A 26,991-nucleotide genomic window follows, 5' to 3' on the forward strand; every position below is an offset into this window, starting at 1 on the left:
TGAAACTAAAATCTATAGATGCAAATCAAAATGGCGTGCAATCGACTTAACAAGCGAACCTAAACAAGAGACCACCTCCGCCACCTTGTGTCAGGTCGGAAATTAGACACTGTAGAGGCCTACAAACAGAAGCCAAATAAATGGAACCGCTTTAGAAGTGACCGATGCAACAGATTAAAATCCCTGTAGTTAACACTGACTATACTGGAAGGGGCCTATAGATATTGAGAAGTGTAAGCTGGAACAAAGAGCTATCTGAAACTGAACTGAACCCACACTGCCCGCAACAGCTCCAGAGAAATTCCTAGATATATTTGTACTATTATTATTATTTTCTTAATTAAAAATAAAAAATTTCTCTCTCTCTTTTTTTAAAGTCCTCTATTACTCCTCTATTATTCCTTAATTTTCATTTTTATAACCCACTATAACCTGGTAAAAAAAAAAACAACAATAACAAAAAACATACTCTATTTTTAAAGTGAACTTCATATGTATTTCTTAAATATTTTTTGTTTTTTTTTTAAAATAATATTGTATTTTTAAGAGTCTAACTTCTACTCTAGATTTTTAATCTTTGTCTTTCAGTATTTGATATCAATTTTAGACATTTAAGAATCCAACCTTCAGTACCCATTTTTACTGGTTTGATCACTCTCTCCCCTTTTTGACTCTCTTTTTTCTCCCCCAGATCACCTCTATTTCCTCCCTCCCCCTTCTCTTCTCAATCCAATTCTGTGAATCTCTGTGGGTGTTCTGGGTTGCAGAGAACACTTAGGGAACAGAGTACTGCCTAGATCTGTCTCTCTTCTCTTGAATCCCTCTTTTTCTCCTCCTGCTCACCTCTATCTCCTTCCTCCCTCTCCTCTTCTTCATGTAACTCTGTGAACTTCTCTAGGTGTCCCTCACTGTGGAGAATCCTTTCACCATTAACCTAGAAGTTTTATTATCATTGCTGTATGGATGGAGAAGTCTTGAGGCTACTGAAAGAATAAGACTGAAATCCAGAGGCAAGAGGCTTAAGCCCCAAACCTAGAACACCAGAGAACTCCTGACTACAGGGAACATTAATTAATAAGAGATCATCCAAAAGCCTCCCTACCTACACTGAAACCAACCACCACCCAAGAGCCAATAAGTTCCAGAGCAAGACATATCACGAAAATTCTCCAGCAACGCAGGAATATAGCCCTGAGCGTCAATATACAGGCTGCCCAAAGTCACACCAAACCCATAGACCCATCTCAAAACTCACTACTGGACACTCCATTGCACTCCAGAGAGAAGAAATTCAGCTCCACCCACCAGAACACCGACGCAAGCTTCCCTAACCAGGAAACCTCGACAAGCCAAACGTCCAGCCCCATCCACTGGGAGAAACCTCCACAATAAAAAGGAACCACAGACTACCAGAATACAGAAAGGCCACCCCAAACACAGCAATCTAAATAAAATGAAAATGCAGAGAAATACCCAGCAGGTAAAGGAACATGAAAAATGCCCACCAAGCCATACAAAAGAAGAGGAGATAGGGAATCCACCTGAAAAAGAATTTAGAATAATGATAATAAAAATGATTCAAAATCTTGAAAACAAAATAGAGTTACAGATAAATAGCCTGGAGACAAGGATTGAGAAGATGCAAGAAATGTTTAACAAGGACCTAGAAGAAATAAAAAAGAGCCAATTAAAAATGAATAATGCAATAAATGAGATCAAAAACACTCTGGAGGGAACCAACAATTGAATAATGGAGGTAAAAGATAGGATAAGTGAGGTAGAAGATAAAATGGTGGAAATAAATGAAGCAGAGAGGAAAAAAGAAAGAAAAATGAAAAGAAATGAGGACAACCTCAGGGACCTCTGGGATAATGTGAAATGCCCCAACATTCGAATCATAGGAGTCCCAGAAGAAGAAGACAAAAAGAAAGGCCATGAGAAAATACTTGAGGAGATAATAGCTGAAAACTTCCCTAAATTGGGGAAGGAAATAGCCACCCAAGTCCAAGAAACCCAGAGAGCCCCAAACAGGATAAACCCAAGGCGAAACACACCAAGACACATATTAATCAAATTAACAAAGATCAAACACAAAGAACAAATATTAAAAGCAGCAAGGAGAAACAACAAATAACACATAAGGAGATTCCCATAAGTATAGCAGCTGATCTTTCAATAGATGCTCTTCAGGCCAGAAGGCAATGGCAGGACATACTTAAAGTTATGAAAGAGAATAAACTACAACCCAGATTAGTGTACCCAGCAAGGATCTCATTCAGATACGAAGGAGAATTCAAAAGCTTTACAGACAAGCAAAAGTTGAGAGAATTCAGCATCACCAAACCAGCTCTTCAACAAATGCTAAAGGATCTTCTCTAGACAGGAAACACAGAAAGGTTGTATGAACGCGAACCCAAAACAACAAAGCAAATGGCAACGGGACCATTCTTATCAATAATTACCTTAAATGTAAATGGGTTGAATGTCCCAACCAAAAGAGAAAGACTGGCTGCATGGATACAAAAACAAGACCCCTATATATGCTGTCTACAAGAGACCCACCTCAAAACAAGTGACACATACAGACTGAAAGTGAAGGGCTGGAAAAAAATATTTCACGCAAACGGAGACCAAAAGAAAGCAGGAGTTGAGATACTCATATCAGATAAAATAGACTTTAAAATAAAGGCTGTGAAAAGAGACAAAGAAGGACACTACATAATGATCAAAGGACCAATCCAAGAAGAAGATATAACAATTATAAATATATATGCACCCAACATAGGAGCACCGCAATATGTAAGGCAAATGCTAATGAGTATGAAAGGGGAAATTAACAATAACACAATAATAGTGGGAGACATTAATACCCCACTCACACCTATGGATAGATCAATTAAACAGAAAATTAACAAGGAAACACAAACTTTAGATGACACAATGGACCAGTTAGACCTAATTGATATCTATAGGACATTTCACCCCAAAACAATCAATTTCACCTTTTTCTCAAGTGCACACGGAACCTTCTCCAGAATAGATCACATCCTGGGCCATAAATCTAGCCTTGGTAAATTCAAAAAACTGAAATCATCCCAGTCATCTTTTCTGACCACAATGCAGTAAGATTAGATCACAATTACAGGAAAAAAAACTATTAAAAATTCCAACATATGGAGGCTAAATAACATGCTTCTGAATAACCAACAAATCATAGAAGAAATCAAAAAAGAAATAACAATATGCATAGAAATGAATGAAAATGAAAACACAGCAACCCAAAACCTATGGGGACACTGTAAAAGCAGTGCTAAGGGGAAGGTTCATAACAATATAGGCTTACCTCAAGAAACAAGAAAAAAGTCAAATAAATAACCTAACTCTACACCTAAAGCAACTAGAGAAGGAAGAAATGAAGAACCCCCGGGTTAGTAGAAGGAAAGAAATCTTTAAAATTAGGGCCGAAATAAATGCAAAAGAAACCAAAGAGACCATAGCAAAAATCAACAAAGCTAAAAGCTGTTTTTCTGAAAAGGTAAATAAAATTGACAAACCGTTAGCCAAACTCATCAAGAAACAAAGGGAGAAGAACCAAATCAACAAAATTAGAAATGAAAATGGAGAGATCACAACAGACAACACTGAAATACAAAGGATCATAAGAGACTACTACCAGCAGCTATATGCCAATAAAATGAACAACTTGGAAAAAACGGACAAATTCTTAGAAAAGTATAACTTCCCAAAACTGAACCAGGAAGAATTAGAAGATCTTAACAGACCCATCACAAGCATGGAAATTGAAACTGTAATCAGAAATCTTCCAGCAAACAAAAGCCCAGGACCAGATGACTTCACATCTGAATTCTACCAAAAATTTAGAGAAGAGCTAACACCTATCTTACTCAAACTCTTCCAGAAAATTGCAGAAGAAGGCAAACTTCCAAATTCATTCTATGAGGCCACCATCACCCCAATACCAAAACCAGACAAAGATGCCACACAAAAAAAGAAAACTACAGGCCAATATAACTGATGAACATAGATGCAAAAATCCTTAACAAAATTCTAGCAAACAGAATCCAACAACATATTAAAAAGATCATACATCATGACCAAGTGGGCTTTATCCCAGGAATGCAAGGATTCTTTAATATCCACAAATCAATCAATGTAATACACCACATTAACAAATTGAAAGATAAAAACCATGTGATTATCTCAATAGATGCAGAAGAAGCCTTTGACAAAATTCAACACCCGTTTATGATAAAAAGAAACTCTCCAGAAAGCAGGCATAGAAGGAACATACCTCAACATAATAAAAGCTATATATGACAAACCCACATCAAACATTATCCTCAATGGTGAAAAATTGAAAGCATTTCCCTTAAAGTCAGAAACAAGACAAGTGTGCCCATCTCACCACTACTATTCAACATAGTTTTGGAAGTGTTGGCCACAGCAATCAGAGAAGAAAAAGAAATAAAAGGAATCCAGATAGGAAAAGAAGAAGTTAAACTCTCACTGTTTGCAGACGACATAATCCTCTACATAGAAAACCTTAAAGACTCTACCAAAGAATTACTAGAGCTAATTAATGAATACAGTAATGTTGCAAAAAATAAAATTAACACACAGAAATCCCTTGCATTCCTATACACTAACAGTGAGAAAACAGAAAGAGAAATTAAGGAAACAATACCATTCACTATTGCAACAAAAAGAATAAAATACTTAGGAGTATATCTACCTAAAGAAATGAAAGACCTATACATAGAAGACTATAATACACTGATGAAAGAAATCAAAGAGGACACAAACAGATGGAGAAACATACTGTGTTCATGGATTGGAAGAATCAACATTGTCAAAATGGCTATTCTACCCAAAGCAATCTATAGATTCAATGCAATCCCTATCAAGTTACCAACGGTATTTTTCACAGAACTAGAACAAATAATTTCACAATTTGTATGGAAATACAAAAAACCTCGATTAGCCAAAGTAATCTTGAGAAAGAAGAATGGAAGTGGAGGAATCAACCTACCTGACTTCAGGCTCTACTACAAAGCCACAGTCATCAAGACAGTACGGTACTGGCACAAAGACAGAAATAAAAATCAATAGAATGAAATAGAAAGCCCAGAGATAAATCCACGAACCTATGGACACCTTATTTTTGAAAAAGGATGCAAGGATATACAATGGAAAAAGGACAACCTCTTTAACAAGTGGTGCTGGGAGAACTGGTCAACCACTTGTAACAGAATGAAACTAGAACACTTTCTAACACCATACACAAAAATAAACTCAAAATGGAGTAAAGATCTAAATGTAAGACCAGAAACTATAAAACTCCTAGAGGAGAACATAGGCAAAACACTCTCCGACATAAATCACAGCAGGATCCTCTATGATCCACCTTCCAGAATATCAGAAATAAAATAAAAAATAAACAAATGGGACCTAATTAAACTTAAAAGTTTTTGCACAACAGAGGAAACTATACACAAGGTGAAAAGACAGCCTTCAGAATGGGAGAAAATAACAGCAAATGAAGCAAAAGACAAAGGATTAATCTCAAAAATATACAAGCAACTCCTACAACTCAATTCCAGAAAAATAAATGACCCAATCAAAAAATGGGCCAAAGAACTAAACAGACATTTCTCCAAAGATGGCTAACAAACACATGAAAAGATGCTCAACATCATTCATTATCAGAGAAATGCAAATCAAAACCACAATGAGGTACCATTACACGCCAGTCAGGATGGCTGCTATCCAAAAGTCTACAAGCAATAAATGCTGGAGAGGGTGTTGAGAAAAGGGAACCCTCTTACACTGTTGGTGGGAATGCAAACTAGTACAGTCACTATGGAGAACAGTGTGGAGATTCCTTAAAAAACTGGAAATAGAACTGCCATATCACCCAGCCTTCCCACTCCTGGGCATACACACTGAGGAAACTAGATCTGAAAGAGACACGTGCACCCCAATGTTCATCACAGCACTGTTTATAATTGCCAGGACATGGAAGCAACCTAGATGCCTATCAGCAGACGAATGGATAAGGAATCTATGGTACATATGCACAATGGAATATTACTCAGCAATTAAAAAGAATTCATTTGAATCAGTTCTAATGAGATGGATGAAACTGGAGCCCATTATACAGAGGGAAGTAAGCCAGAAAGATAAAGACCAATACAGTACACTAAAGCATATATATGAAATTTAAAAAGATGGTAATGATAATCTTATATGCAAAACAGAAAAAGAGACACAGATGTACAGAACAGACTTTTGGACTCTGTGGGAGAAGGCGAGGGTGGGATGCTCTGAGAGAATAGCATTGAAACAAGTAGGTGAAACAGATCACCAGCCCAGGTTGGACGCATGAGACAAGTGCTCAGGTCTGGTGCACTGGGAAGACCCTGAAGGATGGAATAGGGAGGAAGGCGGGAGGGGGGATCGGGATGGGGAATACATGTAAATCCTTGGCTGATTCATGTCAATGTATGACAAAAACCACTACGATATTGTAAAGTAATTAGCCTCCAACTAATAAAAACAAATAAAAAAATGGCGTGCAATAGTATTGTCGAAAAAAGCAGGAGAGAACCAGACAATGTGAGACATTTATATTGATTAAAATGACATGGACTGTGTTCATATTCCCTAAGGCTGAATTCTCTTTCATTCATACACAAGGGAAACCAGAGGTTGTTTCTGAGCTTGGAGACTGAGAGGGAAGTTCATTAACACAGGTTTGTCATTGCAATCTCACCCCAAATATGGTCTAGAAATCTCTTTTAATTATATTCTATAAGTGTCTCTGCACAACTAAAATGAATGTGTGTTTGGCGACCTCTAGTTACTAACCTTGTGCAGAAGAGAAACAAAATAATGGTTTTGTTTTCTAGCAAGACAGATACTTTAAACGTGAAAAGCATATAAATCAGACTAACTGGACTATAATAGAACTTAAACCCATCAGTGGGAGTTATTTATTGAGAGGGCTTACAGTAGCTGTCCCAAGGATATTAGACTGCCATTAAAGGTGTGCTTTGCAGGCTAAGCAGACTTGATAGCAAAGGTACTATATAGCCTTCTCAAATTTCAAAGGTGATTTGAAAGCACATTTAAATGCTAGGTCAGACACAGCCCCTGATGGAGGAAGGGCTGTCTAATGTTTATTCCTTGTTTTTGACCTCAGGGAAAGAACTGGGTGTTCATTCTGCTTTTGTTTCTTTAATGGTGACTGGTCCCTCCAGGCATCTCTAATCTCAAGGGTTCTCTTGGAAAAAATCTTCCTCCCCCATCCTCAGCTACAGTTTTTTTGTTTGTTTGTTTGTTTTTGGCTAAGCGGCGTGTGGGAGCTTAGTTCCGCAACCAGGGATCAAACTCACACTCCCTTCTTTGGAAGCAGGGAGTCTTCACCACCAGACCGTCAGGGAAGTTCCAGTCTGAGGTTACGTAAGAACTCATCCAGGTGGTGCTAGTAGTAAAGAACCCACCCGCTCCATGCAGGAGCTGCAGGAGATGCTGTTTCGATCCCTGGGTTGGGAAGGTCCCCTGGGAGGAGGGCATGGCAGTCTATCCCAGTGTTCTTGCCTAGAGAGTCCCAAGGACAGAGGAGCCTGGTGGGCTACAGTACATAGCATTACAAAGAGTTGGACACGACTGAAGTGATTTAGCTTGCATGCGTTTGAACAGCTAGAATCCTCTGACTTCAATGAGGAAATGAGAACAGTGAAATGGAAAATAAAACAAGTCCTAATAGAAGTGGTTAAAAAGTTACACTGGTAAAGATTTATACCAGGGAGTGAAAGCTGTAAACTGGCTGGCTGTGGGCGAATCAAGATGGTGGATATATTGTTTGGTTTGCAGATGATTGTTAAGAAAAATTTTAAACGGTAGTTAAACTTCCTGAATTAGGCATGGAAAAGTGGATTACGATTTCTTCAGAAGTATTTGGCATTAGGCACACGCTCCTTAGTTATCTGGCTTCTCAGAGCTGACCTTGCTAAACTCAGTCAGACTTGCAAGAGCCCATGAGGAGAAAGGGAGAGAGAAATCCATGAAGTTGAAAGAGTGTGATCATGACACCGACTGAATCCTTTGAAGGAAAGAGGGAAGGAAGAGATATTGCGTAGGAAGAAGAGCCTAAGACAACAATAAAGTTCCAAGAAAGTTCAGCAAGGCTGATGGAAAAACTTAGAAAGTTGCCTGCCCCCAAAATTTCATGAACAGGTTTCCCTGCTGGCTCAGCGGTAAAGAATAATCTGGTAATGCAGGAGACGTGGGTGGGTTCAATCTCTGGGTGGGTTCGATCCCTGGATTGGGAAGATCCCCTGAAGAAGGAAATGACAATCCACTCCAGTATTCTTGTCTGGGAAATTCCATGGACAGAGGAGTCAGGTGAGGGTTGAAAAGTCTATGGGGTTGCAAAGAGTCAGACATGACCTAGTGACTAAACAACAAAAACAACAAAAATCCCATGACTGCTAGTGAAGGGTCTTCCTTGCTATCCCTGTAGCAGGTCAAGGCTGGGAGCAGCCTTTGGGAGGCCTCTGATGGACTTGCTTCTGGGATGCTTAATTCATTAGCTGCCCCCTGGCTGGGATTTGAGATGGGTATTCTTGTAGCCCCCATACCATCCTGGCAGTTTCATGAACAGGCTTCCCTGCTGGCTCAGCGGTAAAGAATAATCTGGTAATGCAGGAGACGTGAGAGGGTTCGATCCCTGGGTGGGTTTTTCCCATGTCCAACCATTTCCTTATTTCCCAAGCCATTGTTGGCATTGTATTTGCTTCTTCTGTTTCAAGTCTGAGAATTTTAAGGCCATAGCAGCTATGTTCTTTTATTCTTTAAACGATGAAAAACTAGAACAGGAACAAAAAAGGAATGATTAAACAGTAGTTAACTTTTAAACAGCAGTCCAAATATTATATTTAATTGTGATGAAGCAGTATTATCGTTGTTACAAATGTAGACTCATTTTGGTTTATTTAATAAATATTGAATACTTACTGTGATTTAGACATATAGAACATACATGAGGACTCTCAAATTACCTCTTGAAGTACCCCTAGCCTGTTGGTTTGGAGAAATACTAAAATAATAGACTTCACCAAGTTAGTAGAATAGGTCATAGTATTTCTTTTCCAAATATGTCAGTACCTAAGCAGTTTTGCCACTGGCATATTTTCCATGCACACTGACAGCTTTTTTCTTTTCTTGTAGCTGAGCCATCCTGACTCCTGTGGTGCATCTTTGTGCTGGGTGCTTTCTTGGCTGGTGAAGACATGTAGTTTTATTTCTTTTTGTTGTTTTTCAAGGAGAAGTTTCCTTCCTTTCATCAGTAAAGTCACTTTTTAGGCACTGGATTTGTTGTCAGCCTTTCCACCTTTTTCCACATTATATCAAATAATTGACAGTTGGCGGGAGCCAGGCTGTGTTAAAGTTTGTGGGTGGTTCCATGTTGGGGGAGAGTCTCTAGGACATCTGATATTTACAACTGTGGCATAAATGAGGCCACACACAGTGCCAGCATCATGGGAAATAGAGAAGAAAGATGTCATGAGTCTGTTCCTGAATCCAGAAGCGGGAGAAAGAAAACTCACATCTTGCAAGTTACCTGTGAAAGTGATAGTCGCTCAGTCCAGTCTGACTCTGCAACTCCATAGGACTGTAGTCTGCCAGGCTCCTCTGGCCATGGGGTTCTTTGAGTAAGAATACTGGAGTGGGTAGCCATGCCCGTCTCCAGGGAATCTTCCCCACCCAGGGATTGAACCTGGGTCTCCTGAATTGGCAAGCAGATCTTTTAGTGTCAGAGCCACCAGTAAATGGCCTCCCTGATGGCTTAGATGGTGAAGAATCTGCCTGCCAATGCAGGAGACCCAGGTTCGATCCCTGGGTGGGGAAGATTCCCCAGAGAAGGGCATGGCTACCCACTCCAGTATTCTTGGCTGGAGATTCCCATGGACAGAGGAACCTGGCAGGCTACAGTCCATGGAGTTGCAGAGAGTCGGATACAACTGAGTGATTAATACTTTCATATGTATCAGTCCTCTCAAAAGCTTCCAGCTGCAGCTCCTCCATTCCCAGGGAAAGGCCCATTCTTTGTTTGCATCCTTACAGTTGTTGGTTCTTCCAAGGACCTCATGACAGGTAACTTCACATTTGGGGACCCAATATTCCTCTGGAAAACTCTCTTGGGAAGAACTTTAAAAAAAGGCTCTAGGCTCCTTTTTCTCTTCCTCCAGACCATGATCCATAGGAAGCATGCTATACTTTCAAACCACCTCTCAAAGGCAAGTGCAATTCCAGATGCACCTGACCACAGCTTAGCTAGTGAGGTAGCTTTTCCACCCACCTGTTCTGCCCTCTAGCCTGCTGGGCAGGGGTCAGATCTCACCCTACCATGCCTAACAAACTCACCTGAAGCTCTGCAAGAAGTCCTGGTGGGGCTTCTCTTACTAGGCCAAAAGCAGAATGGTAGTCCCCATGTGATTCAGAGATGGTGGCAACTCTGTTTGAAGTCTCTCTTTTCACTCTATTGAACTCTTAATTAATACTTACTTAATTTGGGACAAGTATCATTTTTCATGCAGGGACCAAGGTTTGAGAAACCAGTCTAGAACATTAAGGTTGACAGTTTCCATTTTGGTCTGGCCCTTTGGAATGCTCTGTTTGTTTATCTTGGTGTCTCTACTGAAACACCAATGATCTTATTTTGTTATGCTATCTATAATTTGTTTGATGTGCTAGTAATCTCTTCTCAGTTTCCTCACTTATAATTTTGGTATAATAATATCAGCCTCGTGAGGAGTAGATAAATAATATGTGGGAAGCATCAACCACCATATCTAGCACACACAAAGAATTTAATAAAAGTTATTTCCCTTTCTCTCACTCTTTCACCCTCTCCCACTTAAACAAAAAAGCATGCATTTTTTTATAATAAAGGTAAATTTTGGGCCAAAGTTAATTTACAGAAATAGTCAAAATTGGCCTTTGACTCATGTATGATTCAGTGATATCTTTCCAACAGATTTGTCTTTTAAAAAATCTTCAGTGTGTGACTGTGTAGTGTCAGATATAGTCACTGGCATCTTTTCTACAAGCAATGTATGTATATGCGCTCAGTCGCTCAGTTGTGTCTAACTCTTTGCAGCCCCATGGATGATAGTCCACCAGGCTCTTCTACCCGTGGGATTTTCCAGGCAAGAATACTGGAGTGGGTTGCCATTTCTTTCTCCAGATGATCTTCTCAACCAGGGATCAAAACTGTGTCTCCTGCATCTCCTGCATTGGCAGGTGGATTCTTTACCACTGACCCATCCAGAAAGCCCCTCTATAAGCAATGTTGATTAGTAATTATCAAGAGAATGCAATAAAGTTTTCATCAAAGAAGGAGAATTTGAGCAAAAAAACCTAGTTGTTTTCAACCTAGTTTGTTATTTCCACTGAATCACAGACTTATTTTTAATCACATGAATAGTTACAACTCTACTCAGTTGATGGTCAGTTAAAGTCAAATTCTATTTTATGCAAACTGGAAAAATTAATATTCATAAATATTTGTGAAGAATAGTGGGAGCTTTTTCTTCCATTTCCATTATATCTGGGTCTATTTTTCCTAGTACTACTAGGGATGAATACTTCCATGATAATTAATCTCTTTCATGATCTAAAACTGAATAATAGCATATGAATTGCTACTTGTTGTTTTTTTTTTTTTTCCTTTGTGTGTAACTACAAGCATAGATTCTGTTTTACTCTAGGGAGAGCAAGAGTTATTCTGTTTTGAAGGAGTCTACACTTTTATATTATATCCAGAATAGGCAAAAAAAAAAAAGATAGAACAGCTGTTTCATTGAATTACTTTTTTTCCCCTCAATCATTTGCTGTACAAATCTTGGCTTTTTCAATATCTCCTTCCCCCCCCCCCCCAAAGCATATAACCTTCTTATTTGCCTGTTTCCTGATGTTGCATTTTGATGTGGTCAAGCTGATGAATTACAAATGAAGTTCACACAAAAAATTTATTGCCCCCAAAGGGTATTTATTTCGGATGGAGACACATCTATAAATACCCACTTTCTCTCCCTTGCAGATGTTTAACTCATTACTTCTTCTCTGTTGCATTTAATTTTAATATTAAGTTACTAAATTAATAATGAGTAATTATTAAATGACTAAATTTTTCTTTAGTAATATAAAGACTCTGAAGTCTTCTCCTACTTGTTCTCAGTTCTAGAGAGTTTTTCAGTTTTAAGTGTGGTTTAATCTTTCTGCTTCAGCGCTGCAAAATCAAGAACTTTCAAGATGACTGATTTGAAAAGGATAGATTTCAAAATATATTGAGGATATACATATGCTTACTTGACCAGAATACACAAAATTTTAGAAGAGAGAAGCTCAACAAAAGGGAACATGAAATGTATCTGTATGTCCAGTAAAATATAGTCAACTTAGTATTTTGAGTCATGCAGATGATTGACTCATTGACTAAAATAAATAAAATATTTTTTGCATCATAAAAGCATAAAGTGAAGTTTTTAAAAGCTTTTTTATAGTTATGCTTTTTTATACATATTTATAAAGTTATAAATAGTTCAATATTATTATATTCATGGAATAACCAGAGCAGCAGGTTAAGTTTCTTCTTTTGTGTTGGGGAGTGAGGGAGGAAGATGAAGAGGCACCAATTCATTTGCAATTCAACACAATGTGACACTCTTATTTATTATCTGTTGTATTCTACACCTTTTGCTAAGCCCTGGAGTTGAGCAACACTTAAGTCGAATAATTTTTAACTAAACTGTATAGTTTCAAATTTGTTTTGTTTGAAGAGAGAAAAAAAATTCTGTCACCTGAGACAGAGATATCAAACACAAAACCACACTGTGACCCACTTTACTCCACCCAAACTCATATGACTCTTCTCATATAATTCAGATTCACTGAACAACTCGAGTCCATTACATCAGCATTTCTCTCTGTTGAAAGAAGTGTTGGCCTGAGTGTATTCCCTCTGGACAACACATATGAGGTAACACTGCATAGGAGAGCTTATTATTTTAGGAAGATGCCAGTAGTTTAATCCAAAATTAAACATTGATGGAACTACACTTAAGGCGGAAGCTGGACTTTGCTCCTTTTCTGTTTCCAAACATTCAGGTCATGGTCAGCAGTCTAAACATGCACATCAAAATTGAGTCTTTTCTCCCTTAAAGGCATCCCAGTAATCTGATCTTTCCTGAGAACATTTTTCATTCATCACTTTCTACAGCCTCCCCGACAGCACCGAAACAAAATCCGTGGCTGTTGTTGTGCCCTAGACAGAGCCATTTAAACTTTGAGGAAATGTATATCCTGTTGTGTAACACATGTCCTACTCTGTACAGGACTATTTTCTTCTATCTGTAGACACTCTTGGAGTACTAATTAGAGACAGCAATACAAATGCTGCTCTGGGTTTACAGACATGATTCAATCTGACCTCTGCTCTATGAGAGTTTACAATGTAATGCATATATGGAGACCTGCAAATAAATAATACAAGCAAATAGACACATAGAGGTACACAGTGCTTTGAGACTGACAAGTGCCCCCACAGGAGTGAGAAAAGCTCCCTACACAGGTAGTATTTGAGTTTCTTTTGAAGGATGGTAGATTGTCCTTTTTATTCTCTCCAATTTTCTATGTGTACAGAATGAAAGGCACTGACCAGGTAGAAGACATTTCTGGTGGTGGGTTGAACCAAAGTGTTCAGGGGTAAGGTGCCACCGAGGACACTTTTCAGAAGCCTTTTGTGTCTGAAAGGCAGGACACCATGAGAGTGTTTAGTTGGGAATGAATCTAGAAAGGTAGATTGGGACCAGATGTGATGGATTTTTCTGGAATCAGTGAATAGTTCTTAAATATTGAAGAAAAAAGTATCTGTCCTGGCAACAGCCTGAACATTGGATTCGATTGTTGAAGAGCTAGAGGCAGGAAAACCATGGACTTCGTCCTTGGAAGGTGTGATGAGGGCTTGATTAGGGGAGAATGAATGAAAGAAGAGAGATGGATGAGCCAATGGAGTGTACGTATGTATGTATGTATGCAAAGTAGTTTTCCAGAAATAGTTAAGAAACTGAGACTATCCAATTCTGTAATGAAGTTCCTCTCCCTGAATCTCTGCCTATGAAAGTGGTGGAGGGTGTCATGTTCCAGGAAATCTCAGTTGACACTGGAAAAGTGAATCATTCCCCTTCATGTACAAATTATAGTAAAATGCAGTATTTTTCTGTTCCCATATATCAGTATATATGTGATATATATTGGATGTGTGTGTGTGTGTTAGTCGCTCAGTCGTGTCCAACTCTTTGTGACCCGATGGACTGTAGCCCAACAGGCTCCTCTGTCCATGGGATTCTCCAGGCAAAATGCTGGAGTGGGTTGCCATTTCCTTCTCCAGGGGATTTTCCTGACCCAGGGATCAAACCTGGGTCTCCCACATTGCAGGCGCATGCTTTACCATCTGAGCTACTAGGGATCCTACTTGCAAATGGCAGAGTTATCGCTGGCTAGTTTAATTTAAAAAGAAAGAGCTTTATTGAAGGAGATTTAGAAGTTAAAGAGACATGAACTCTGAAGCTGTGAAGCCAGGCACAAAAAATGTAGGACAATGTGGTAGGATCTTCTTAGGGTCACTGCTGTCCATCTCCTTTCAATCTGGACAGAACACAGAACTGTTTCCCATCAGTTGCTACTTCTGAAGAACTAAATGTTTCTGGTCCAAGTTTGCTAAAAATCAGTTTCTCTGAATGAAGCTTCTGTAGATCTTTGCTTCATTCTAACTTCAAGTCTCACATACCTGTATCAGGACAAAATTCACGTGTTTGCACCGAAAGGATATGTTCTGAATTCTACCCCCAAAGTCAGGCTTTATAATGTAGGAAATGATTAAAACACAGGGAGGATGTTCAAAATATATACCGCTATTATATGCTAGTAATCCATAAATGAAATATTACTATATATTAGTAATTCATAAGGGAAATATATCTACTACATACATTGGGATTAATCATTGTTAGGCAATGTGCTTTTTTACTTTTGAGAGAATTGAAGTGGCATTTGTATGCACAGCATATTAAATGTAATACCTCTCCTATAGATTAATGATCAGTTTTTGTTGGGTTATGGTATGATAAAAATGACTCCCAAATTTCAGTGTCTTAAAAATAACTAAGTTTTCTTTTTTACTTGTGTTACATAACCTTTGTGTATTTTCTGTAATTCTATTACTGCTCACTTTGAGATGGTTGTGATTCTGGCCCATATACTTTCTCCATTGTTTGATCCAGATCAAGGAGCTGCCATTTTGGAATGATGTTTCCATGGAAGAGGGAAAAGAGACAAAAAAGAACCGTATAATCACTCTAAAAGCTTCTGCTTGGATATGGCACCTGCGTGTGTGTGCATTCTCAGTCATGTCTGACTCTGTGTGACCTCGTGGACTGTAGTCTGCCATGTTTCTCTGTCCATGGGATTCTCCAGGCAAGAATACTGGAATGGGTTGCCGTTTCCTCATCCAGGAGATCTTCCCGACCCAGGGATGGAACCAGCATCTCCTGCATCTCCTGTATTGGCAGGAGAGTTTTCTTTTTACCACTGAGCCACCTGGGAAGCCCCATGGGAATGGCATACATCACTGCTAATTTCATTGGTCAAATAAAAAAAGTTACACTGTTAAACTTCATACCATCTGAGTAGGAAAATAAAATATTCTTATACAAAGAACAGTGAACACTTGGCCATAATAATAAACTATTTGAACCCTCCTTCATCCTCAGCTGTTTCCCAGACTTACTTAAAAAAATCAACCATGTCTGTAAAGAATATCCACCAAATTTGCAGCCAATCTGAGCAACTGGTCTAATATAGGATACTGCAGTAATTGATGTCCCAGATTTTCATGTGATTCTCTTTGAGACCCATGAACAGGAAAAGAAAAGTTTTTTTTTTTTCTGACCCTTCCTTTGTGTGTGCTGAGTTGCTTCAGTTGTGTCTGACCGACTCTTTGTGACCCTATGGACTGTAGCCCACAAGACTTCTCTGTCCATGGGATTCTCCAGGCAAGAATACTGTAGTGGTTTGCCATTTCCTACCTCAGGGGATCCTCCTGACCTAGGGACTGAACTGCATCTCTTATGTCTCCTGCATTGGCAGGCAGGTTCTTTACAACTAGCGCCACCTGGGAAGCCCCCCCCCCCCCCACATTTGTGAGCTACATATAAAGGCATATGGGGGAAAGGAATCCATGGGAAGTATACAGGAATCACTGTTCCATTGCTTTTTGTTGTTCAGTCACTAAGTCACATCCGACCCTTTGCCACCCCATGAATTGCAGCACCCCAGGCTATCTATCCTTCACTGTCTCCTAGAGTTTGCTCACATTCATGTCCATTGAGTTGGTATTGCTATCTAACTATCTCATCCTCTGCCGCTCCCTTCTCCTTTGGCCTTCAGTCTTTCCCAGCATCAGGGTCTTTACCAGTGAGTCGGTTCTTCATATCAGGTGGCCAGATATTGAAGCTTCAGCTTCAGCATCAGTCCTTTCAGTGAATATTCAGAGTCGATTTCCTCTTGGGATTAACTGATTTGATCTCCTTTAAATCCAAGGACTCTCGAGATTTTTCTCCAGCCACACAGTTCAAAAGCATCAATTCTTCAGTGCTCAGCCTTCTTTATGGCCCATCTCCCACATTTGTACATGACTACTTGAAAAGCCATTGTTGTTGCTGTTCAGTCAGTCATGTGCGAATCTTTGCAACCCAATGCACTGCAGCACTCCATGGAATTAAGACGCTTGCTCCTTAGAACAAAAGCTATGACCAAGCTAGACAGGGTATTAAAAAGCAGAGACATCACTTTGCCAACAAAGGTCTGTATAGTCAAAGCTATGGTTTTTCCAGTAGTCATGTATGGATGTGAGAGAGACTTTTTATATCTTTATTTGTTTGGGCATATTAATTTTTCTTGCAAAGAATCAATGAGATAGAAGAGGTAATTTAAGTAAATATATTTCAGAGTCTCTCTGAAAAAAAGTGCTTATGCTTGATTACAATGTATAATATAACAAAAAATATGACTGATTCTTAGAAACCTTCTAACTTTATTCAGAAAAGATCAATCAACAATCATTGTCAAATTTTTTGAGAAATATGGTGTCATTTGAAAAATGAATTCTCTCCAAGTGGAATTATGTGGAAGTATTAATAATAAAATGATGTAATTTTAGTAACCAATATCTCTTGAGGGTATAGTGCTCCAGATACCGTGTTTAATTTCATTTCAAATTTATTTAAATGAGAAAACTGAAGTTGACCCAGGTCATGTAACTAGAAGGCAAAGAACAAAAATATGATGTCAATCCTATCTGACTTAACAGACGAGTTCCTAATTATTAAGTTTGGATATACACATTGCATATATGTATCCTTATTTCATAATATATTTCTGATCTAAATTTAAAAGTGACATTAAGTGAAGTGATCAGCGGTGAATTCTGCTTGGTTGGGGTTTAATTCATCTGGTGGGAAGCTTTTGAACCCATGCTAATGACTGCAATTCCAAATGCTGGGTAAGCAAGGAACTGAAAATAGAGGCAAATATTAAGTCTTCAGATTTTACCTAAAAATGATCATCCAAAGAACTGAATATGAAAATTTTGCTTACTCCTGGGAGGGACTACAGGATGAAGCTACACTCTCATGGTCACACCTAATGCTGCTCTAGAGAGATACACATGGAAAATTTGGCAGTGGTCTGGAGTCTTTGTTCACATTGAACCTTCTGTTAACAAGATGGGTGAGTCATTTTTGCATACAGATGCTATTGCACAATCATTTGCATCTATAGCACTCTGGCTAAAGATGATTTAATAGAAAATGGAATCCCAGGAATTCTGTTTAATATCTGTTTTCATTCAGGTAGGAATCTACCTCCAGAAAAGTCTTAGTTTCCTCTGATTCTGAGAGCCAAAAAAAGGAGAACTCAAGAGGCAGGAAACAACATTAAAAGAGCCTTGTGAACAGGCTTTGTTGGCCCTCTTCATTGATTACTTTGCTTGAGTCAGTTGAAATTCCCTTGTAAGCCCAGTTACGGTTACATTTGCTGGTCAATCCGGGCATGTGAACATAGAACTCTTTCTAAACCTGGGAAAGAATGAGTTAGTGGGGATTCATTCCCCTCTCCCAGTTTTATTGATGTATAATATGAAAAATGGAATTGCAATATATTTGAAGTATACAAGGTGATGATTTGATATATGTATATCATGATATATGTATATGAAATGATTACCACAATCGAACTAATTAACACATCCATCACCTCACTGTTACTATTTTTTGTTTTTGTTTTTGGTGGGAACATTTAAGACCTGCTCTCTTAGCAAATTTCAAGTATACAATACAGCATTATGAATGTAGTCAAGATGTTAATACCTTAGAATCTCAGAACTTATTCACCTTATAACTGAAACTTTGTGCCCCTTGACTATCTTCTCCCCACTTTTGCTACCCCACAGCTCCTGATAAATACCATTTTACTCTCTACTCCTCTGAGTTTGACTTTTTTCCCCTGATTCTACATATAAGTGGGGAGCTTCCATGGTAGCTGAGTCGGTAGAGAATCTGCCTGCAGTGCAGGAGACCTGGGTTCAATCCCTGGGTCAGGAAGTTTCCCTGGAGAAAGAAATGGCAAACCACTCCAGTATCCTTGCCTGGAAAATCCCATGGACAGAGGAGCCTGGTGGGCTGCAGTCCATGGGTTGCAAAGAGTCAGGCAAGACTGAGTGACTAACACACATATAAGTGATGTTATATAGTATTTGTATCTGTCTGGTTTTATTTCACTTAAAATAATGCCCTCAAGTTTCATCCATGTTGTCACAAATAGCAGCATTTCCTTAATTTTTAAAGGCTGAATCATGTTCCATTCTATTTACCTATCTTTCCTATCCATATATATACATCTATGTTTATAACTTATTCATTCATCAGTGGACATTTAGGTTTTTTCCTTATCTTCCCTACTGTGAATAATGCTGCAGTGAATGTGGGAGTGCAGGTATATCTTCAAGATAGGGATTTTATTTCCTTTGGATAAATGTACAGAAGTAGAACTGCTGGATCATATGCTATTGTATTTTAAATTTTTTGAGGAATCTCCATGCTGTTTTTGTAAGGTAGGGGTTTCTTTTGATTAGCTACCATGTAGTCAATGGATCAGGCAAAAGCCAGCTAAGCTATTTTCAGAAAAAAAAAAATTGTAGTCTATCTCAGCTACCTTTAGGTGTGTGTATTTGTGTTTGAGACAGAGAGTATTCTTTGCCATTTTGAAGACCTAGTGAGATTGACAGGTAATCTCTGAGGTTACTTAGATTATTTGATTGGACATCAGTAGCCTTAATTCTCCTGTCAGCCTTTTAACTTGAATCTGATGGAACCATAGACTTTGTAGTGTTTTAGGAATTTCCAAAGCAAAGCTTTGAGACACTTCTTTACATTAAGTCCTGGTTTCTGCCTACATGTGCTAGAAATAAAAACAGGCAATCAAGTTCAATCCACAGAGCAGTGTGTCTATAGCTTCTAGATATCTGACGTAGCAGGTAGGAGGAAGGTAACGTGTATTTAGTATTTCAGACCCAGGTGTTGGGTTGTCTGTTTCCAGATAGGTGAGTATATTCTTTGTCAGTTGGGCCAGAATGTAAGGCTTTGTCAACATTAATTCTGAGTTTTGATCAGGGGAAGGCCTTTTCCTTTTTGGTTCTTTAGTTTGTTAACAGATGCCCTGGTGCTTTATAGGAAACTCACTCATTTTTCTTTTTTTAATATCTAAGTTATACTTACTCCTTAATAAAAATCAGATTGCTCCTGAGAAAAGATATTCATTTATATGAAAATCAATGACTTCTTTCTGCCTCTTTGCCCATTTTGTTTCCTCCAGATATAACATCTTTCAAGCATTTTTACTGATTCTTTAGTATTTTCCTTTGAATCTCTGTATAATTTGCTTATATTACCTCTTGAAGTTTTAGTTTTAGGAATTAATAACCAGTTTTCCCACCACGGAAGATGAGAGATTAACTTTATTTTCTCCTCCTGTGTTCTTTATACATTGACTTTCTCTGCCTTCCTATCTACCTACCTCTTAATATCATTTTATTATTTTAGTCAATTTAATATGGAGAAGGCAATGGCAACCCACTCCAGTACTCTTGCCTGGAAAATCCCATGGACAGAGGAGTCTGGTAGGCTGCAGTCCATGGGGTCGTGAAGAATCAAACATGACTGAGCGACTTTACTTTCACTTTTCACTTTCCTGCATCGGAGAAGGAAATGGCAACGCGTTTCAGTGTTCTTGCATGGAGAATCCCAGGGACGGCAGAGCCTAGTGGACTGCCATCTATGGGGTTGCAGAGTCAGACACGACTGAAGCGACTTAGCAGCAGCAGCAGCAATTTAATAGCTATTTACATTTTATGAAGTGAAATTAATACTCAGACTGAACTTGGGTTTAATATCCTCAGTGTGTTCCATAATATGTACATAATTTTGGGAACCTTCTAAAGGGAGAGATCAAAGCATAATTTTCTGCATTATAGTCTATGGTGACTTTTTTCTCTCCTCTGAACAGCTTTATGTTTTTCCTGAAGTTTTTTTGTTTGTTTATACATTTGATAGTTTTCTATCTACTGAACACAGTGCAACCCCAAATTAAACATCAGTGTTCTGCCAGTTTTCACTGTTAATATAATTTCTTCCAGGACATTCTTTCTGTCCTAGTTTGGACAAAACTCCTTTCATTTTTCTTTGTCCCTCAGTGGTTTCCTTCATTTTCTTCCTGTGTTGGATCTTTTACCTGTGGTGGTCATCTTGACTGATTCTTTATTCCTAAGTTGATCACTCCCAGATGTATCTGTGACCCAATTTTCAGGCTTGGAAAGTTGACTCCAAGAAAGCCGATTTGTTTATTGAGTGGATGTCTAGATCTCCCTCAAATTTTTTGGATGAGATTAACATATACATGGGAATACCAAACCACCTGACCTGCCTCTTGAGAAACCTGTATGCAGGTCAGGAAGCAACAGTCAGAACTGGACAAGGAACAACAAACTGGTTCCAAATAGGAAAAGGAGTACATCAAGGCTGTATATTATCACCCTGCTTATTTAACTTATATACAGAGTGCATCATGAGAAATGCTGGGCTGGAAGAAGCACAAGTTGGAATCAAGATTGCCAGGAGAAATATCAATAGCCTCAGATATGCATATGACACCACCCTTATGGCAGAGAGGGAAGAGGAACTAAAAAGCCTCTTGATGAAAGTGAAAGAGGAGAGTGAAAAAGTTGACTTAAAGCTTAACATTCAGAAAACTAAAATCGTGGCATCTGGTCCCATCACTTCATGGAAAATAGATGGAGAAACCGTGGAAACAGTGTCAGACTTTATTTTGGGGGGCTCCAAAATCACTGCAGATGGTGCTTGCAGCCATGAAATTAAAAGACACTTACTCCTTGGAAGGAAAGTTATGACCAACCTAGATAGCGTGTTAAAAAGCAGAGACATTACTTTGTCAACAAATGTCCATCTAGTTAAGGCTATGGTTTTACCAGTGGTCATGTATGGATGTGAGTTTGGACTGTGAAGAAAGATGAGGGCCAAAAAATTGTTGCTTTTGAACTGTGGTGTTGGAGAAGACTCCTGAGAGTCCCTTGCACTGCAAGGAGATCCAACCAGTCCATCCTAAAGGAGATCAGTCCTGGGTGTTCATTGGAAGGACTGATGCTGAAGCTGAAACTTCAATACTTTGGCCACCTCATGCGAAGAGTAGACTCATTGGAAAAGTCCCTGATGCTGGGAGGGATTGGGGGCAGGAGGAGAAGGGGACGACAGAGGTTGAGATGGCTAGATGGCATCACCAACTCGATGGACTTGAGTTTGAGTAAACTCCGGGAGTTGGTGATGGACAGGGAGGCCTGGCGTGCTGCCATTCATGGGGTCACAAGAGTCGGACACGACTGAGCGACTGAACTGAACTGAGCATATACCACAGGCTTCCTAGGTGGCGGTGGGAAAATAATCCACCTGTCAAGGCAGAAGATGCCAATTTGATCCCTGGGCCAGAAGCATCCCCTGGAGAAGGAAATGACTACCCACTCCAGTATTCTTGCCTGGAGAATTCCACGGACAGAGGAACCTGGTGGGCTATACAGTCCACAGGGTTGCAAAGAGTCAGACACAGCTGAGCACACAGGCACAGCGTAGCACAACACAGACTGCACTTAATCCTCCTCGTCTTAGAAAGATACTTCTGTTCACAGGTGTACCTGATGTTCGTCACATAAAGGCTATCTCTTCTTAAAAATAAGCCTCCAAAGTTTGGCTCATCCCAGATTTGTGAAATTAGGGACAAGATCTGGACATCCCTTCCTCAAATTGACATTTTATTAACTGTCTTTACTATGCCACCCCATTTCTTCTTCCTTTTCGGAACTGTTAACAGTTCCTAGCCTTTAAGGAATTTGGGCAAATCAAGTGGAACTTCTCCCAGTTCTCTTTTAATGTTTAGGTTTCTTGCATTCACTATGGCATTTACTACTAATCTATCTACTTTCCATCTTCCAATATTTTATTATCATTTTCTCTCCTGTTTTTTCTCCTGATCCTTGTGGATTTATGCATTGTAAAATCTTTTACTGGCATTTTACTGGGGTTATGGAAGAGAGTGAGAGTAGATAAATATATTCATTATCCATATTTTACTAGGGACCCATCATGTTTACATATTTAAATGCACCCTTTTTCAATCAAAAAACTAAAACAAAGCATTAAAATCCATCTGCCTTGTCTCTCTTCAAACAACCAACTTCAAACTTGAACTGCTGCAGAACCACAAATGAAGTCTTTTCTTAAGATATTTGTTAGACTTGAAATATTTCTTGTCAATATAAGATATTAATCATTTCAAACTAAATGTTTTTAATTATCAAGATTATTAAATGACCTCTGAAAGTAATATCTTGGGAGGCATTGCAAAATATTCTGCCAAGGGCATGCTAGCCTTTTTGAAAGAGATTTTCCTGTATTCCTTGGAGAAAAGAGATGTCATGTGTCATTTATTGTAGGTGCTAAAGATGTGGGATGAATTTTTCTGAGGGGAAGAGAGTGCCATATCACTGGAAGTGCTCCAAGAGAGGTTAAGTAACATTTATCAGATACTCTAATGTTTTTATATGAGATTAGAATAATAAAAGTCTAAAATCCCTTCCAGCCTCTAGGCCTGTGAGACTATGACTTTTGGTGAGAGTTTTTCTAAAATCTGTATCTTTAAACACTGGCTTTGTTATGGTATGATGACTTTATGCTATGGTTGGAGGAAACAACTAGACTTAGATACTTGATTTCATGTGAGCCTGTTCTGTGTCTCTTTTATGTACCACTGTCTCCCTAGTGGCTAACATTTGTGATTGTGCATATGGGTGCTCAAGAAATATTTAAAGAAAGAGAAAAAAGAGAGAGAGAAAGAGGAGGGGGAGAGGAGCAGAAAGGAATAAAAGAGAAGAGTTCAGAATACTAAAGCATTTTGGAAAAATGGCAGCAATAACAGTAGCTGATTTATTATAATTTTGTAGTGTTTTATTATAATTTTGGCTGAAGGTAGGGTGATTCCAAGAGAGAGGGTTGTGAGTTCCAATATCAACTATAGAGAGTCCAGTAAGGGCTTTTTTCCTGGGTTCTTCTCCCACTTAAAATGTTTAAATCTATATTGAGATAGAAGAGCATTCTCTTCCCAATGTTACCACTGTGCTTAGATTTTAGAGACTCTTCACCTAGCCCTCTAATCTGTACATAAGTAACTGAAGCTCAAAAAGTTTAAGTGACTTGGTCAGATAAACTAGGGCTCAGAAGTTGAGTACTATAGGCTATTTGATCCCATGTCATGAAATTTCACTGCAGTCCTGTCTCCATCATTTTTTAAGACAATTTTTCAGGAGAAAAGAATGAAAAACTTTTCAAGATAGTCTGAGGGTTGTGTGGAACACTGACTTGTTGATGATGTTGGTGACTGGAGTAAAGCTGATAGGAGTTGATTTTATGTTCTGTCATGTTATGATTGGGCTTCCCTGATGTTTCTGGCCGTAAAGAATCCACCTGCAATGCAGGAGACCTGGGTTCAATCCCTCGTTTGAAAGATCCCCTGGAAAAGGAGATGGCAACTCACTCCACTATTCTTGCCTGAGAAATCCCATGGACAGAGGAGCCTGGAAGGCTACAGTCCATGGGGGTGCAAAGAGTTGGACACGCCTTGCTGACTGAGCACATATGCATGTGATGTGACTATTTTTAAGCACCAGCTGGTGGCTGCTCCTCTTCTGCCTGGAACCCTGGAATGCCTTTATAAATCATGGCCTCTTCTACTTGGAGACTTAAAGCTGGGACTTTAGACCAACAACCATTCTAATTTTGAGGGGAGATTCTGTGAGGAGGAAAGGGAAATCCTTTTCATTTGCAGAGTAGTCAATACTCCATGGCAATGACATATTTCAGATATGTCATATTTTCCCCTGTCTTGTGAAGAATGTATCAGTGCGTACCCATGTATTCACATAACAGTAGGGGAGGAGTTGAAAAGAATTCGGAAAAAGGTAGTTTGGGCTTTTAAGGATGACTTTGATAATAATATCTATATAGAAGAGTTTATAGTTAATATAATATACCTGGGAATGTTGTTATTCTATAATATACCCAGACATTTTATAGGGTATGTTAATAAAGGGCTTCCCTGGTGGCTCAGATGATAAAGAATCTGCCTGCAATGGGGGAGACCTGGGCTTGATCCCTGGGTTGGGAAGATACCCTGGAGAAGGGAATGGCTACCCACTCCAGTATTCTGTTCTGGAGAATTCCATGGACAGGGGAGGCTGGCAGACTACAGCCCATGGGGTCGTAAAGAGTCAGACACTACTGAGTGACTTTCACTTTCACTTTTTTATACTTTAATCAATAAAAGAACCCCAGATTTTTGAGAATTTTAAAGTCTCCTGAATAGCCTAAATTTGACAAAACTCCAAGTACTCTTTGTTAAGAACTGGAACTTCAAAATTTTAAACAATTGTGTTTGGGTTTCCCCTAATTTTCCTAAAGACTTGCAAAACTTGACTGCGTGCAAGTTATGGCAAAATAAGACTTTGGCTTCAATAAGTTAAACCAGGAAATCCCCATGATACATTATTCCATTGTTTGTATTTATTGTGTCATCTTTGTGTGAAAGTTTCCTTTATTTATCAAGTGTTAAAAGAGAGGATTTTATTGCTGTCAAATTGTCATGGCCCACAGCAAATGTTAAATAAAATATTACTTTTGACATTTTTAGAGTATCCAGTTTGACCAATTTGGACAAAATTTCTCCTGAAGCTGTTTTTTCTTTCTGCCTTCTAAATTTGGACAAAGAACATAAGTTTTCTCCCATTTCTCAAAGTTGGAAATTGGACTCTTATTTTTATCTACATCAGCTTGCTTTATAAATCTTTTCGTTCTTTTCTCCTAGATAAAGATGCCATATTATTTCCCTCTTTTAACTACATTGTTTCTGTTTTTATCTAAATCCTCATCCACTCAAGCCTAGGCTATTTGATAATATGTTAATCACAGCTTGTATTTAGGCTTTTCTAGTTCATCATCTCTCTGTTTCATAATAGTGTGACTGTGTGTGAGGAAGTGCTATAGATCAAGTGGCTGAAAGCATCATTTGTGCCTCAATTCAGCTGTATGCTCTTGGCAAATTATTTAGTGTCTCTATGGCTCTGTTTCTTGACTTCCTACTTTTGAATTCCAGTCCCCTATAATGAAAAGGACATCTTTTTTTGAGTGTTAGTTCTAAAAGGTCTTGTAGGTCTTCATAGAACTATTCAACTTCAGCTTCTTCAACATTACTGGTCAGGGCATAGACTTGGATTACTGTGATATTGAATGGTTTGCCTTGGACACGAACAGAGATTATTCTGTCATTTTTGAGATTGCATTCAAGTACTGCATTTCAGACTCTTTTGTTGACCTTGATGGCTACTCCATTTCGTCTATGGGATTCTTGCTCACAATAGTGGGTATAATGGTCATCTGAATTAAATTTACCAATTCCAGTCCATTTTAGTTTGCTGATTCTTAATGTCGACGTTCACTCTTGCCATCTCCTGTTTGACCACTTCCAATTTGTCTTGATTCATGGACCTAACATTCCGGGTCCTATGCAATATTGCTTTTTATAGCATTGAACCTTGCTTCCATCACCAGTCACATCCACAACTGGGTGTTGTTTTTGCCTTGGCTCCATCTTTTCATTCTTTCTGAAGTTATTTCTCCACTGATCTCTAGTAGCATACTGGGCACCTACCAACCTAGGGAATTCATCTCTCGGTGTTCTATCTTTTTGCCTTTTCATTCTGTTCATGGGGTTCTCAAGGAAAGAATGCTGAAATGGTTTCCCATTCCCTCCTCCAGTGGACCATGTTTTGTCAGAGCTCTCTGCCAAGACCCATCCGTCTTGGGTGGCCCTACACGGCATGGCTCATAGTTTCATTGAGTTAGACAAGGCTGTGGTCCATGTGATCAGATTGGCTAGTTTTCGGTGATTGTGGTTTTCAGTCTGTCTGCCCTCTAATGGAGAAGGATAAGAGGCTTATGGAAGCTTCCTGATGGGAGAGACTGACTGAGGGGGGAACTGGGTCTTGTTATGATGGGCGGGGCCATCTTTAGTAAATCTTTAATTCAATTTTCTGTTGATGGGTGGAGCTGTGTTCCTTCCCTGCTATTTACCTGGGGCCAAATTATGGTGGAGGTTATGAAGATAAAGGCAACCTCCTTCAAAAGATCCCATGCATGTACTGCTGCACTCAATGCCCCCAACACTGCAACAGGC

Source organism: Muntiacus reevesi, chromosome 12 (genome assembly GCF_963930625.1).
Source record: "Muntiacus reevesi chromosome 12, mMunRee1.1, whole genome shotgun sequence".
Taxonomy (NCBI): Eukaryota; Metazoa; Chordata; class Mammalia; order Artiodactyla; family Cervidae; genus Muntiacus; species Muntiacus reevesi.